Source organism: Camelus dromedarius, chromosome 7 (assembly GCF_036321535.1).
Source record: "Camelus dromedarius isolate mCamDro1 chromosome 7, mCamDro1.pat, whole genome shotgun sequence".
Taxonomy (NCBI): domain Eukaryota; kingdom Metazoa; phylum Chordata; class Mammalia; order Artiodactyla; family Camelidae; genus Camelus; species Camelus dromedarius.
Genome location: NC_087442.1, coordinates 40,718,202 through 40,730,423, shown reverse-complemented (window position 1 = coordinate 40,730,423; position 12,222 = coordinate 40,718,202). Strand labels below are relative to the sequence as shown.

Sequence of the window (12,222 nt, the reverse complement as noted above, 5' to 3'; positions counted from 1 at the left end):
CACACTGTTAGTTAAGGAACAAAGCAGGGGCTTGACCCCAGTTCTGACATCAAAGTCCATGGTTTGGTTCCATTTAAGTCCTGCCTGCCTAATATTTGTTATATATCTCGTAATTCCACTTGAAATCACCTGCGTGCCTGAATTCATATTAAATGGAAAACACTGGCCTTGCTAAGTGGGGCCCTGGAATGGCCCTCTCCATGAAGCGGGCAGCTGTCCTGAATTTTAAGGAGTTAGGATATCCCCAAAGAAAAGTCTAGCTTTCCACCCAATGCCTTCTAGAAGGTTTGGTCATAGATAGCAATCAGGGAATGTGTTAAAACAAAGCATGGGAAGTTCTTAGTCATTAGACTTTTATCTCTTGGAAACCAGAACAAATATTTTCTCATGTAAATCATCACCCGCTTAGCAGCTCTCCTACCATAGAAGGGTTTTCCTTAGCAATATGTGATGCCCTATCCAGCTAAGTGTGACTCTCAAAGCATGTACCAAGTCACTCCATCCCCCCAACTCTTTCCTGCCCCTAACTTGTATCATGAGGATGACACAGAGAAAGGTCATCCTGATACAAAGATATGGCAGTGGTGACTTTTTGTGCTTTATGAAAATATTAACCTACCAAAACCTGGTGCTAATCTGGTGCTCACTTTGCAAATTACCTGGGCCCTCGGGTTGACCTCTTCATTAGTTCTATAGAAAACTATAGTTTTCTTTAATTTAGAGGAAAATGACTAATCAGCAAAACAAACCTCAAAGTGGGCAGTTTACTAGAGAGTGCCCTAATTGACTTACTGACGTATAACACACAATTGCTTTGCTGGGTCTGTAGAAGCAGATCCCTTGTCAGGGCACCGGGCCCCAATCAGGGGCCAAGGTAGGATTCCCTCAGCATCACAGCGTCCTCGGCCTCGATGGCTCAACAGCTCCAGAGGCTGGGATGGCGGCTAAGGGGAGGAGGGATGGTGGCGAGCTTGCCTTGGCCACTCCGCACCAGAATCTCTGCCCACAGTTTGGTCTGTGGCAGTTTCTAGATAAAAGACAAGAAGAATTCAAGCCAGAAAGTCTTGCTTTGACAAACTTCCTAGCACTGGGTAAAAACCATCAATTAATTGAAATGGCAGTGAATACTCGCCTCTTACTACAAGAGTCAAATTTGGAAAACAAACGAACAGAAACACCTGCCATCATTGAGTATTTGACGCCCCGGAGAGTTTTCCGCAAAACAAGTTTGGACCTTGTGGATGGATGAAAGGAGGCCCTTTGTATGAGATGCAGCTGAGTTTGCCCAGATGAGAAAAGAAAACAGGACTTCCAGAAACTTGCAAAATATCTACAACTTCCACATGACAAAAATTCAGCACCAGTATAAACTTCACCTTTTAAAATTTCATCTTGCCTAAAACCACCAAAGAACAATAGTCGTGGAAGAAACTGATAACTTAAACCCCAAATCTTAGGTTTATGTATTAGATTTTAAAGAAATATTGAACTCTTTTTCTTCGGATAAAAAGAGACAAGAATTTGGTATTCTCATTTAAGCAAGTATCAGCGACAGCACTGTAAAAACACTTGATCTTTAGACTACATTACTTCACTGTTTATAGTATTTCTAATGTCTAATCTAAAATACACAGGGCTGCTGTTACTACACAAGTGATCATTAATGACAGAGAGTAGGAAGAGTGAAAGGTTCAGCTGGCATAACACCCCTACTGACAATTGTAGGATGTGGTCCTCCCTCAGATTCCCGACTTCTTGGTCATTGAAGGATTCATTGTCCTTAGGCCAAGAGTTAGTAGCAAAACAGGTACAACCAGGGCATGGCCAGAGGATGCTGCCAGCAGGAGAGTCATGTGTGTGCCCATATCAACTGAGACCCTGGAAACAGCCCAGCTTTGTAAGGGAGCTCATTTTTTGATATATGTGGCCGTGGGGTGGAGGAAGCCTCAAGATTAAGGACTGCCTTCTTTTGTCAAGAAATCCATTCCTATCACATGGAATAAAACTGTACTCCAGACCCATTAATAAGCCCTTTGGGGAGAGAAGCTGGTGGCCTGAGACTCCAGGCCCAAGAGGGGAGGCCCGAGAGGGGAGGAGCCCCAGAGCCTTCCCCTGAGCAGGGAAGGAAAAGAACGGGAATGGAGTTTCAAGGGAGGCAACTTCTGGAAACCCTCCCTCACTGTGGCTATACTAAATAAACAGTTGTTGGACACAAATCACCACTACAGTGGTTAGTAACTGTATTAGCTGATGGAGCAGCTACTGTGGGTCATCCCCCAACCCTGCCAGGCATTTGATACACATTGTCTCATTTAAGTGAGCCCCAGAACAAAGCCACTATTTTTAATCCTATTTTACAAGAAAGAAAACAGGTTCAGAGAGGTCTCATCATGTCCCCATGGTCACATATCACAGAAATGACAGAATCTGAATTTGGGCCCAGGTTTGATGGGCTCCAAAGCTTGAACTTACTTCTTCATTACACAAAAACAGTATCTACTCTCCTTAGACCCTTTGTAAGTCTTCTCTTCTCCTAGGCTGTTGTTTGTTTTAAATTTACCTTTCTTATCTGCCCCACATATGCAGGAGAAGTCTGTGTTTTGTCCAGTGGCCCTGCCTGCTGTGATTGCAGCTCACTGACCCCAGCACCTACCCCCAGGGTGAGAACGGTACATCCAGTGCACACTTCATATCCACGGTAGAGCTATTGTTCCCTGAATATGGGAAATCTCAGGCAGCTTTTAGGTGGGACAAACCCGACCCTGTGGCAAGCACACCTAGCTTCATCCTTAAAGCAGAAAACCACGAAGTTGTCAAGGCCATGGGTTTACTGGTTTCCTCGAACTTATTTTTAAATGCCAAGAATGGAGGCATTTCTAGAAAAGCAGAACCAAGCGGGCATGGTAATCTGGCAATTCCGTATTTCACAATGTGCCAAGAAACTGAAATCAGAGGCTCTTCTGAACAAACTATCCACGCGACCCTGCCAAGCCTTGTCTCATTTCCTTTGCACCTCAGGAAGCCTGAGGAAGGCTGCCAGGCCCCCAGGACCATGCAGGACACTGGGAGCAGCTGGTCCGTCTGCAGGCTGGACTCCATCAAGGCCCTGCCTTTCCACCTTCTCTTGGCAGCCACCCTTTGGTCATTAGTGCCCAACCCTGGCTACACAATGGAATCAGCTGGGGAGTTTAACCGATACAGGGGCCTGGGTCCCATCCCCAGGGAGTCTGATAGAGCTAGCCTGGGCACCTGAATTTTAAAAGCGCCCCAGATGATTCTAAGGTGCAGGCAGGACTGAGAAGCCTTGCCTGGACCACCGTGGGATAAACGATTCGCTAGATGCTGAACTTTACCCTTCTGAACTTTCATGGCACTTCTCAAACTGCCAGGTTTCTCTGCCCTGTTCCACCCGGAGCTCCTCCAGGACAGCTCTGAAATCCACCCACTCGCAGTTCGCCGCCTCCCTGGCCTCCTCGCTCGTGGCGCCCGGAACCCCAGAGAACTTGCGCCCCGCGCGACCCGCCCCCGCCGCTAGGACTTACTTGGCCGCCAGGTGTGCAGAGCTCACAGCAGCGGGGAGGGGGAGCCGGAGCCGGAGCCGGAGCCGGAGCCAAAGCCGGGGGCGCGAGGGCCGGGGAGCGCCAGGAGCAGGGCGAGGGCGGCCGCAGCGCCTGCCCGCCCGCCCGCCCGGAACGGGAACTGGTTGGCCCGACCGCGAAGTTGACCTCACCCCTCCGGACGGGCTCCGAGCCCTGTGGGCTGCGGGAAGAGGCCGAGGCCGGGCTCGGGAGGGAGTGGCGGGTGAGGCGGAATCCGCAGCCGCTGCGATCTCGCCTCGCCCGCCGCTAACGCCGGGAGAGGCAGCGCGCAGAAAGTGGCCCGGAGCAGCCGGGAGCGGCGGTCCCGCCCCGAGCAGAGCGGCCAGGGCACCGCGCAGGGCCGAGCGGCAGGCCTGAGATCTCGCCCAGGGGTGACGCGTTGGGAACCGGCGGCGCCAGCTCGGCCACGGCCGCCGCGAGCCCAGGCCCGTCCTCCTGAGAGTGCGAACCCAGCATGCGCAACCGGAGGCAGCGCCTGAGCACGAGGGTGAAACTCTGTTAAAACGTGACACCTGCTTCCCAATGAAAAGTTAACTCAACGGAATCAAACCTTCTACAGCTGAGCATATACTTGGATTTATACTTTTTAAAATCTAAGCTTTTCTTTGTGCCCTTAAACCTGTTCTTGGCAGTGTACATTTTATATTCCATACAGTAGGCGGTAATGACCTGTAAGGGGGTTTTTAACATGTTAATACACAAATAAAATCTTTTTTTAAAAACGTTTTAAACGAGAAAGATCTACATAAGTCATGATGATGCTGTAAATAAGTTGCCACACTCACACTAAAGTACATTCAATCGTGTGACCACATATGCTCATGAATATTTAAATTACCATCAAAGGCTGCCTTCTGAGAAAAGTTTGTTCACAACTCAAAAGTGAAACTTTGCAAACCTACAGTTGATGGGATATAATGGGCAAACTTGTAAGCACCAAAATGGAGACGCTAAAGATCCGAATTCCTCCGGTTTACACTTACCTGAGCTCTGGTAGAAAAATTACACAATTTTTCTTTTCTTCTAGGATTCTGAATTTTTATCTCCCATGCCTTTTAAACTCACATATTTTCCACATCTTGTTTCTCTGCCTGCATTCTGAGTAACTTCTTGAGTTCTGTCTTTCCATTCTTCATTTTGTTGATATTTGAATCCGCTGTGTTACCCATCTGCTAGGCAGTAATTATACTCTCCTCCCCCTCCGTTCCCCCCATGATGTTCAGGTCTTACACCTGGAACCTGTGAACGTGGCAAAGGAGAATTAAAGTAGCAGATGGAATTAAGGATGCCAATCAGCTGACCCTGAGATGGGAAGATTATCACGGATTATTGGTATGGGCCCAATGTAATTGCAAGGGTCCTTATTAGTGGAAGAGGGAGGTAGAAGAAGGGGAGCTAAGAGTTAACAGCCTGAGAAGGATTTGGCCTGATGTTGCTGGTTCTGAAGATGGAGGAATGGAGGGATGAGTAACTAAACGAGGGTGGCTTCTAAAAGCTGGAAAAGGCAAGGGTATGGATTCTCCACTAGAGCCTCCAGAAGGAAGGCAGTCCTGCTGAGACTGATTTTAGCCCAGTGAGACCCATTTCAGACTTCTGACCTCCAGACCATGAGACAATAAATTTGTGTTGTTTTAAGCTACTAAGTTTGTGGTAACTTGTTCCAGCAGAAGTAGGAAACCAACACACTATGCATTTAAGTTCCTGATTTCAACAATAATATATTTATTTTCTAAGTGTTTTTTTCTATTTTTAATTTTCTTGGTCATCTTTAATAGTCTCCTGTTCTCTGATTCTATCATTAAAAAAATCATACATAGTTATTTTTGTTTTTAATTAAACTTTTAACTTTGAAATAATTGTAAATTCAGATGCAGCTGTAAGAAATAATGCAGAAAGATCCTTGTACCCTTAACCCAATTTCCCTTCATAGTAACATCTTATAGAACCAGTATGCTGGCACTGATAGTCAAGATACAGAACATTTCCACCCCTACAAAGATCCCTAATACTTTGCCCTGTTACATCACACCACCCGCTCCTTAACCCCTGGCAACCACTAATCTGTTTCCCATTTCTATAAAATGTCATTTCAGGAATGTTATATGGAGGGAGGGTATAGCTCAGTGGCCGAGTGCATGCTTAGCATGCACAAGGTCCTGGGTTCAATCCCCAGGACCTCCATTAAAAAATAAATAAACCTAATTACCTCCCCCCTCCAAAAAAAATACAAATAAAAGATATTATCTTAAAAAATTCTTTCCTTTTTATTGCTAAGTAGTATTCCATCCCACAGGGATACCACAGTTTGTTTAACCATTCATATGGTAAAGGACATTTGGATTTTTTCCAGTTTTTGGCTATTATGAATAAAGCAGCTATAGACATCAATCTACAGGTTTATATGTGAACATAAGTTTTCTTTTCTCATAAATGCCCAGGAGTGCAACTGCTAGGTTATATATGGTAGTTGCAAATTTAGTTTCTTAAGAAACTGCCAAACTGTTTTCCACGGTGGCTGGACCATTTTACATTCCCATCAGCAGTGTGTAAGTGATCCAGTTTCATAGCACCCTCATCAGCATTTGATGCTGAACATTTTTTCAAGTGCTTATTTACCATCTGTGTCTCTTCTTGGGTGAAATGTCTCTCCATGTCTCATTCATTTATTAATTGGATTGTTTGCTTGTTTACAGTTGAGTTTTGAGAGTTCTTTATATATTCTAGATACTAGCCTTGTTAGATATGTGGTTTGCAAATATTTTCTCCCACTCCAAGCTTGTTTTTTCATTCTCTTAACAGAATCTTCCACAGAGCAAACATTTTTAATTTTGATGAAGTCTAGTCTAGTTTATCAATTTTTCCTTGTAAAGATCATGCTTTTGGTATCAAGTCTAAGAACTCTTTGAAAAGCCCTGGGTATCATATAATTTCTCATTTTTTCTCTAAAAGTTGTATAGTTTTATGTCAGACATTTAAGCCCAGGATTCATTTTAGGTTAATTTTTGAATGCGGCTTGAGTTAAGGTTAATATTTTAAATTATTATTTTTGCCTACAAATATCCAATTGCTGCTCCAGCATCATTGTTGAAAAAGCTATCTTTCCTCCATTAAATTACCTTTGCACCTTTGTGTGAGTCTATTTCTGGGTTCTCTGTCCTGTTCCATTGATCTGTGTGTTCATCCTTCAGCCAATACCATACTATCAATTCCTACCATTTTATTCTTCTTTTTCAAAATTGCTTTACCTAGTCTAGTTCCTTTGCCTTTCTATATAAATTTTAGAAAAATAATCTTCCTGAAATTTTGATAAGAATTGTATAAAACCTGTATTGAAGAGAACTGACATTTTATTATGTTGAGACTTCCAAACTGTGAACATGGTGTGCCTCTCCATTTATTTAGATCTTTGATTCCTTTCATCAGTGTTTTGTAGTTTTCAGTATACAAGTCTCACACATGTTTTGTTAAATTTACAGTTAAGCATTTCCTTTAAAAAAAATTGTATGCATTTCTGGTAAGAATCTAAAATAGTTCAGCCAGCATGGGAAACAGTTTGATTGTTCCTCAAAAAGTTAAACATAGAATTACCATGTGACCCAGCAATTCCACCCCTAGGCATAAACACAAAATAATTGAAAAGAGGTACTCAAAAACAAATGTACACACATTTTCACAGCAGCATTATTCGCAATGGTCAAAGGTAAAAACAATCCAAATGTCCATCAATGGATAGATAAACAAATTGTTGTAAATATACACAATGGAGTACTAAACAGCCACAAAAGAGTAGTATTGCTATGTGCTACAATATTGATGAGCTTCAAAGATATTATGTTGAATGAGAGAAGTCAGACACTAAAGGTCACATATTGTATGAGTCCTTTTATATGAAATATCCAGAATAGGTAGATCCATAGAGGCAGAAAGCAGACTGGTAGTTGCCAGGGAATGGGGGAGGGGAGAATGGATATGTGGTTTCCTTCTGAGTAGGGGTGGATGTAAATGTACTGGAAGTAAATAGTGACGGTTGGACAACATTGTGAGTGTATTAAACGCTACTGAATTGTTCACTTTAAAATAGTTAATTTTATGTTATGTGAATTTAATCATAATTTTAAAAGTCAGTCTAAAAAAATTGTGAATGGTATTATATTTTAAAATTTAGTGTCCAAGTGTTCTAGCATTATAGAAATACAACTGATTTTTGTGCATTTATCTTGCATCCTATGACCTTGCTGAACTCACTTCTTGGTTCTAAAAGGGATACTTTTCTTTTTTTTGTAGATTCCTAGGGATTTTCTATGTAGATAACATGTCATCCGTAAAGAGGGACTGTTTCATTGATTTCTTTCCAATTTATGTGCCTTTCATTTCCTTTTTTTGCCTCATTACACTGGCTAGAACTGCCAGCACTATTTTGAATAAGAGAGGTTGGAGCAGGCATCCCTGCCTTGTCCCCGGTTTTAAGGGGAAAGCACTCAGTCTTTTACTATTAAGTATAATCTTAGCTGTAACTATTTTATAGACGCTCTTTATCAAATTCTTGAAGTTCCCCTCTGTTCCTAGTTTTCTGGGACTGTCATAGTATGAATGGGTGTTGAATTGTGCCAAACACTTTTATGCCTCAACTGATACGATCACACGACTTTTGATAAAATACAGCAGATTACTTTGATTTTCAAGTATTGAACCAGCCTTACAGCTCTGGAATAATCCCCACTCGGTCACAGTATATAATTCTTTTTATGTATTGCTGAATTCTGTTTGCTAGTATTTTGTTAAGGATGTTTGTATTGGTATTCATGAGGGATATACCTTTGTAGGTTTATTTTGGTGTTTTTTTTTTTTTTTTCTATTGTCTGTCTGGTTCTGGTATCAGGGTAACACTAGCTTCACTAGCTTCACAAAATGAATTGGTAAGGGTTACTACAATGCCCTTCTTCATCTCTGGTTATTTTCTTGGTTCTGAAATCTACTTTATCTAATATTAATAAAGCCACTCATTCTTCCGTTTGATTAATGTTTGCATCATATATCTGTTTCCATTCTTTTACTTCCAAACTGTTTTTACTTTCCAAGTTGTTTATAGTTGAAGTGAGTTTCTTGTACCCACCATAAGGTTGGGTCATGTTTTTAATCCACTCTGCCAGTTTCTGTGTTTTAATTGGTGTATTGAGATCATTTATGCTGAGTGTGCTCATTGCTATGTTAGGGTTTAAGTTTGCCATTTTATTTTTTGTTTTCTGTTCTTTCATTTCTGTTGTCTTGTTTCTGTCTTCCTGTGGGTTAACTGAACATTTTTTAGAATTCCATTTTTATTTACCTGTGGTCTTTTTAAGTGTATCGCTTTGCATACCTTTTAAAATTGTTGCTCATATTATATGCACATATAGAATATATATTACATATAATTTTTCAGTCTACTGGTGTCATTTTACCAGTTAGTTCAAATGAAGTGCAGAAACCTTACTTCTGTTTACTTTTCCCTTTTTATAATGTAATTGTCTTTAAGTATTAATTCTACATATATTTAGAACCAGAACGCACACAGCATGGTAATTGTTGCCTCAACCATTACGTAGGAAACCCGAGAGAAGGAGTGTCCATTGCATTTATCCATACTTTTGCTTCCCATGTTATTTTTCCCTTTCTGATATTTCACACTTCCTTCTTTTAGCATTTTCCTTCTTTTAGCATTTTCCTTCTGTTAGCATTTTCCTTCTGTTAAGAGAACTTTCTTCAGCCATTTAGGGTAAGTCTGCTGGCAACAAATTTTCCTAGTTTTCCTTCATCTAAGAATGTCTTGCTTTCCCCTTCATTCTCAAAGGCTGTTTTCACTGGATTCTGGGTGGGCGGTATTTTTCTCTCAGCACTTGAAAGGTGTGCCACTTCCTTCTGGCCTCCATGGCTTCTGAGGAGAAATCTGGCATCACTTGAATTGTTTTTCTCCCATAGGAAAGGTGTCATTTCTCCCTCGCTGCTTTCATTATTTATCTTTAGTTTTCAGAAGTTTGACTATAATGTGTCTGGTGTGGATTTCTTTGGGTTGATGTTTGGGGTTCACTCAGCTTTAAATTGTAATACTAACTACTATTTTATCAGGCAACAGCTGTATACCAGGCATTGCGCTGGGCAGTTTTTTGTACACAATCGCTGATCCCACCCACAAACCTGGGAGATTTTTTTTTTTTCAGCTTCAGTTTTATTTTTTTTTTTAACGAGAGAAAAATAATCTGTAGAAAGAAGTTTCTATGATGTATGCAGAAGTCTGCTCCATCCTTCATGTCCTCACACCCAAGGTTGAATGATCATAAACAGAACTATAACCATTCACTGTAAAATAAGCCAGTGAGATCCTTAAAGAGAACAATACAAGGACACTGTTAGGTTAAATCACATGAAACTGTCACGGCTTCACTGAGCTTCTTCAATCTGTCAGTTTGTGGCTTTTGCCAAATTCAGGATCTTTAAGCCATTATCTTTGGGGTAGTTTTTCAGCCTGCCCTCTCTCCTGTCTCTCTGAGACTCCCGTGACGCAAATGTTAGATCTTCTGTTACAGACCCACAGGTCCCTGAGGCTCTGTTAATTTTTTTCAGTCTGTTTTCTCTCTACTGTTCAATCTCTATTGTTCTATTTCCCAGTTCACTGGTTCTTTCCTCTGTGCCCTCCAATCTGCTGTTGGACCCATCCATTGAGTTTTTAATTTCAGTTATTATATTTTTCGGTTCTAAAATTTCCATCTGGGATCTTCTGTTTCTTTGCTGAGAATTTCTGCATTTTCACGTGCTCCAAGCCTGTTCTTCATTGTTCACGAAAGTATTTTTTATGATGTCTGCTTTACAATCTTTGTCAGACAATTCTAACACACCTGTCATGGTCTGTTTTGGCATCAGCTGATTGTCTTTCTTCATTTAGTTTGAGATCTTCCTGGTTCTTCAAATGACAAGTAGTTTTTCAATTGACATCTGGACGTTTTGGAAATTATGAGACTCTGGATCTTACTGAAATCTTCTACTTTAGCTGGCTTACTCTGAAGCCACCCAGCAGAGAAGGGTAAGGGGCACCACCGCAATACTGCTAAGTGGAGGTGGAAGTCCGGGTTCCCACTCAGCTTCTGTTGTAACCCAGGGGAGGGTGCCCCTTGTTACTGCTCAGCAGAGGTAGGAGTTTCAACTTCCTCTCCACTGATACAATACCTCCTTGGCTAGGAGGAGTAGGAATGCCTCACTACTGCCTCCTACAGGCCTTCACTGACACCACAGGGAAGGGTGGCTTTGTTCCCACTGGGTGGTGATTAAAGTCCTAATCTGCCACTTGGCCTCCTCTGACCCCACCCCAGCAGGGATGGGGAGGGGCACCCCGTTACTGCCAGAGGGGGTGTAAGTACAGGGTCTCCACTGACTCTGCTGGGGAGGGGAGATTGTTACTGCCGGGTGGCTCCCTACTTGAGCTTTTCTGACACTACCCCAACAGTGGGGTGACGGTGGGGGACGGGGTTAGAGTGCCTTGTTACAACCTGGCAAGGGTGGAAGTCTAGACTCCCCTCTTGACCTTTTGCTGGCTTGGGCGGAGGTGGGGGTTCTACAGTTTTTCTCTGCGGTGTTTGGCTGGGTTCTGGGGTAAAGCACTTACCCTCTCAAAGTTTTATCTTGCTAGAGTGTCCCTTTCACAGCCCTTTGCCTAGAGAGGCTTTTCTTGTTTGTTGCTGTTGTTTTGTTTTTTGTCTGTGCTCATGCTCATTGGTGCTTTCAGGCTGCTGGCTTCTTCAGCTGCAAGTCTGAGATGTACAAGGCAAAAGAAAACCCAGAGAATTCAGCACCACGTCATGCCTAGGGTCCCGAGGTCCCTAGCTAGTCTGCTTGTTTTATATGTACTGTTGAGAGATTTCAGCTGCACTCAACAAAAGGTATTGGGAAGAATATGTCTACTCCATCTTCCCAGAAGCCAAAGTCTCCAAATATACTTATTTCATATTGTTTCTGATCATTTCAGGATCTTAAAACTTTGCAGAACTAAATTGCTTTTTTCTGTTCTCACTCATAGTGTATCATTTTCCTTATGATTATCTTTTAAATTTTTAAGTGGAAATCCTGAGGACCTGAATTAGGATTGCTTTTTTTCAGAGGGGATTTATGCCTGCCTCTGCTGGGAGCCACCAGGCTTACTAACTGGGGACCATTTAGTGCTCTTCACAGGTTCTGGTTTCATACAGAAATCTCAGGTTGTTTTCCTGTCCTGTAGCAGGAACGCTCAAGAGTTAATCATCTAATTCTGGGGCTATTCTTGTCAAGGACACCAGGGCCATTACCGTCTAGACTTTCAGTTCAGTTTAGCTTCTTTCTCTTTGTGGGAGAGGGACTGGCACAGCTTGAAGATTTTCCTTGTTTTCTTGCAAGCCCAGAAATGCTTTTCAAAAACTATGTTTGCTATGAAGTATCCAGGAGCTGCTTGTATTGTGGTTAGAGGGTCAAAATCTCTGGTAGAAATGGAAATTCCTTACAGATGACATTTGCTGGGACACCTTGAAAACGACTGGAAAAAGTTATAACTAACAGATTTTTGTTAAAAGGCCAACATGAAGGTTTTATTGTTAATGTTTTAAATTTCTTCAGTGAAAGTTGT

The 12,222-nt window shown here is 42.2% G+C and overlaps 1 protein-coding gene across 5 annotated transcripts in view; it reads right to left on the bottom strand.

Moving 5' to 3' along the window:
* NOD1 (nucleotide binding oligomerization domain containing 1) overlaps positions 1-4,128 on the bottom strand; it is a 55,996-nt gene extending 51,868 nt beyond the window's left edge. Inside the window, exon 1 of one of the 5 annotated variants that reach the window (XR_010381626.1) lies at positions 3,543-4,128. The gene's annotated coding sequence lies outside the window, so the exon portion shown is untranslated. The remainder of the gene's footprint in view (positions 1-3,542) is intronic. The other 4 variants (XM_031455126.2, XM_064487478.1, XM_031455125.2 and 1 more) reach the window with 4 other exon arrangements.
* Between the last annotated feature and the right edge of the window lie 8,094 nt (positions 4,129-12,222).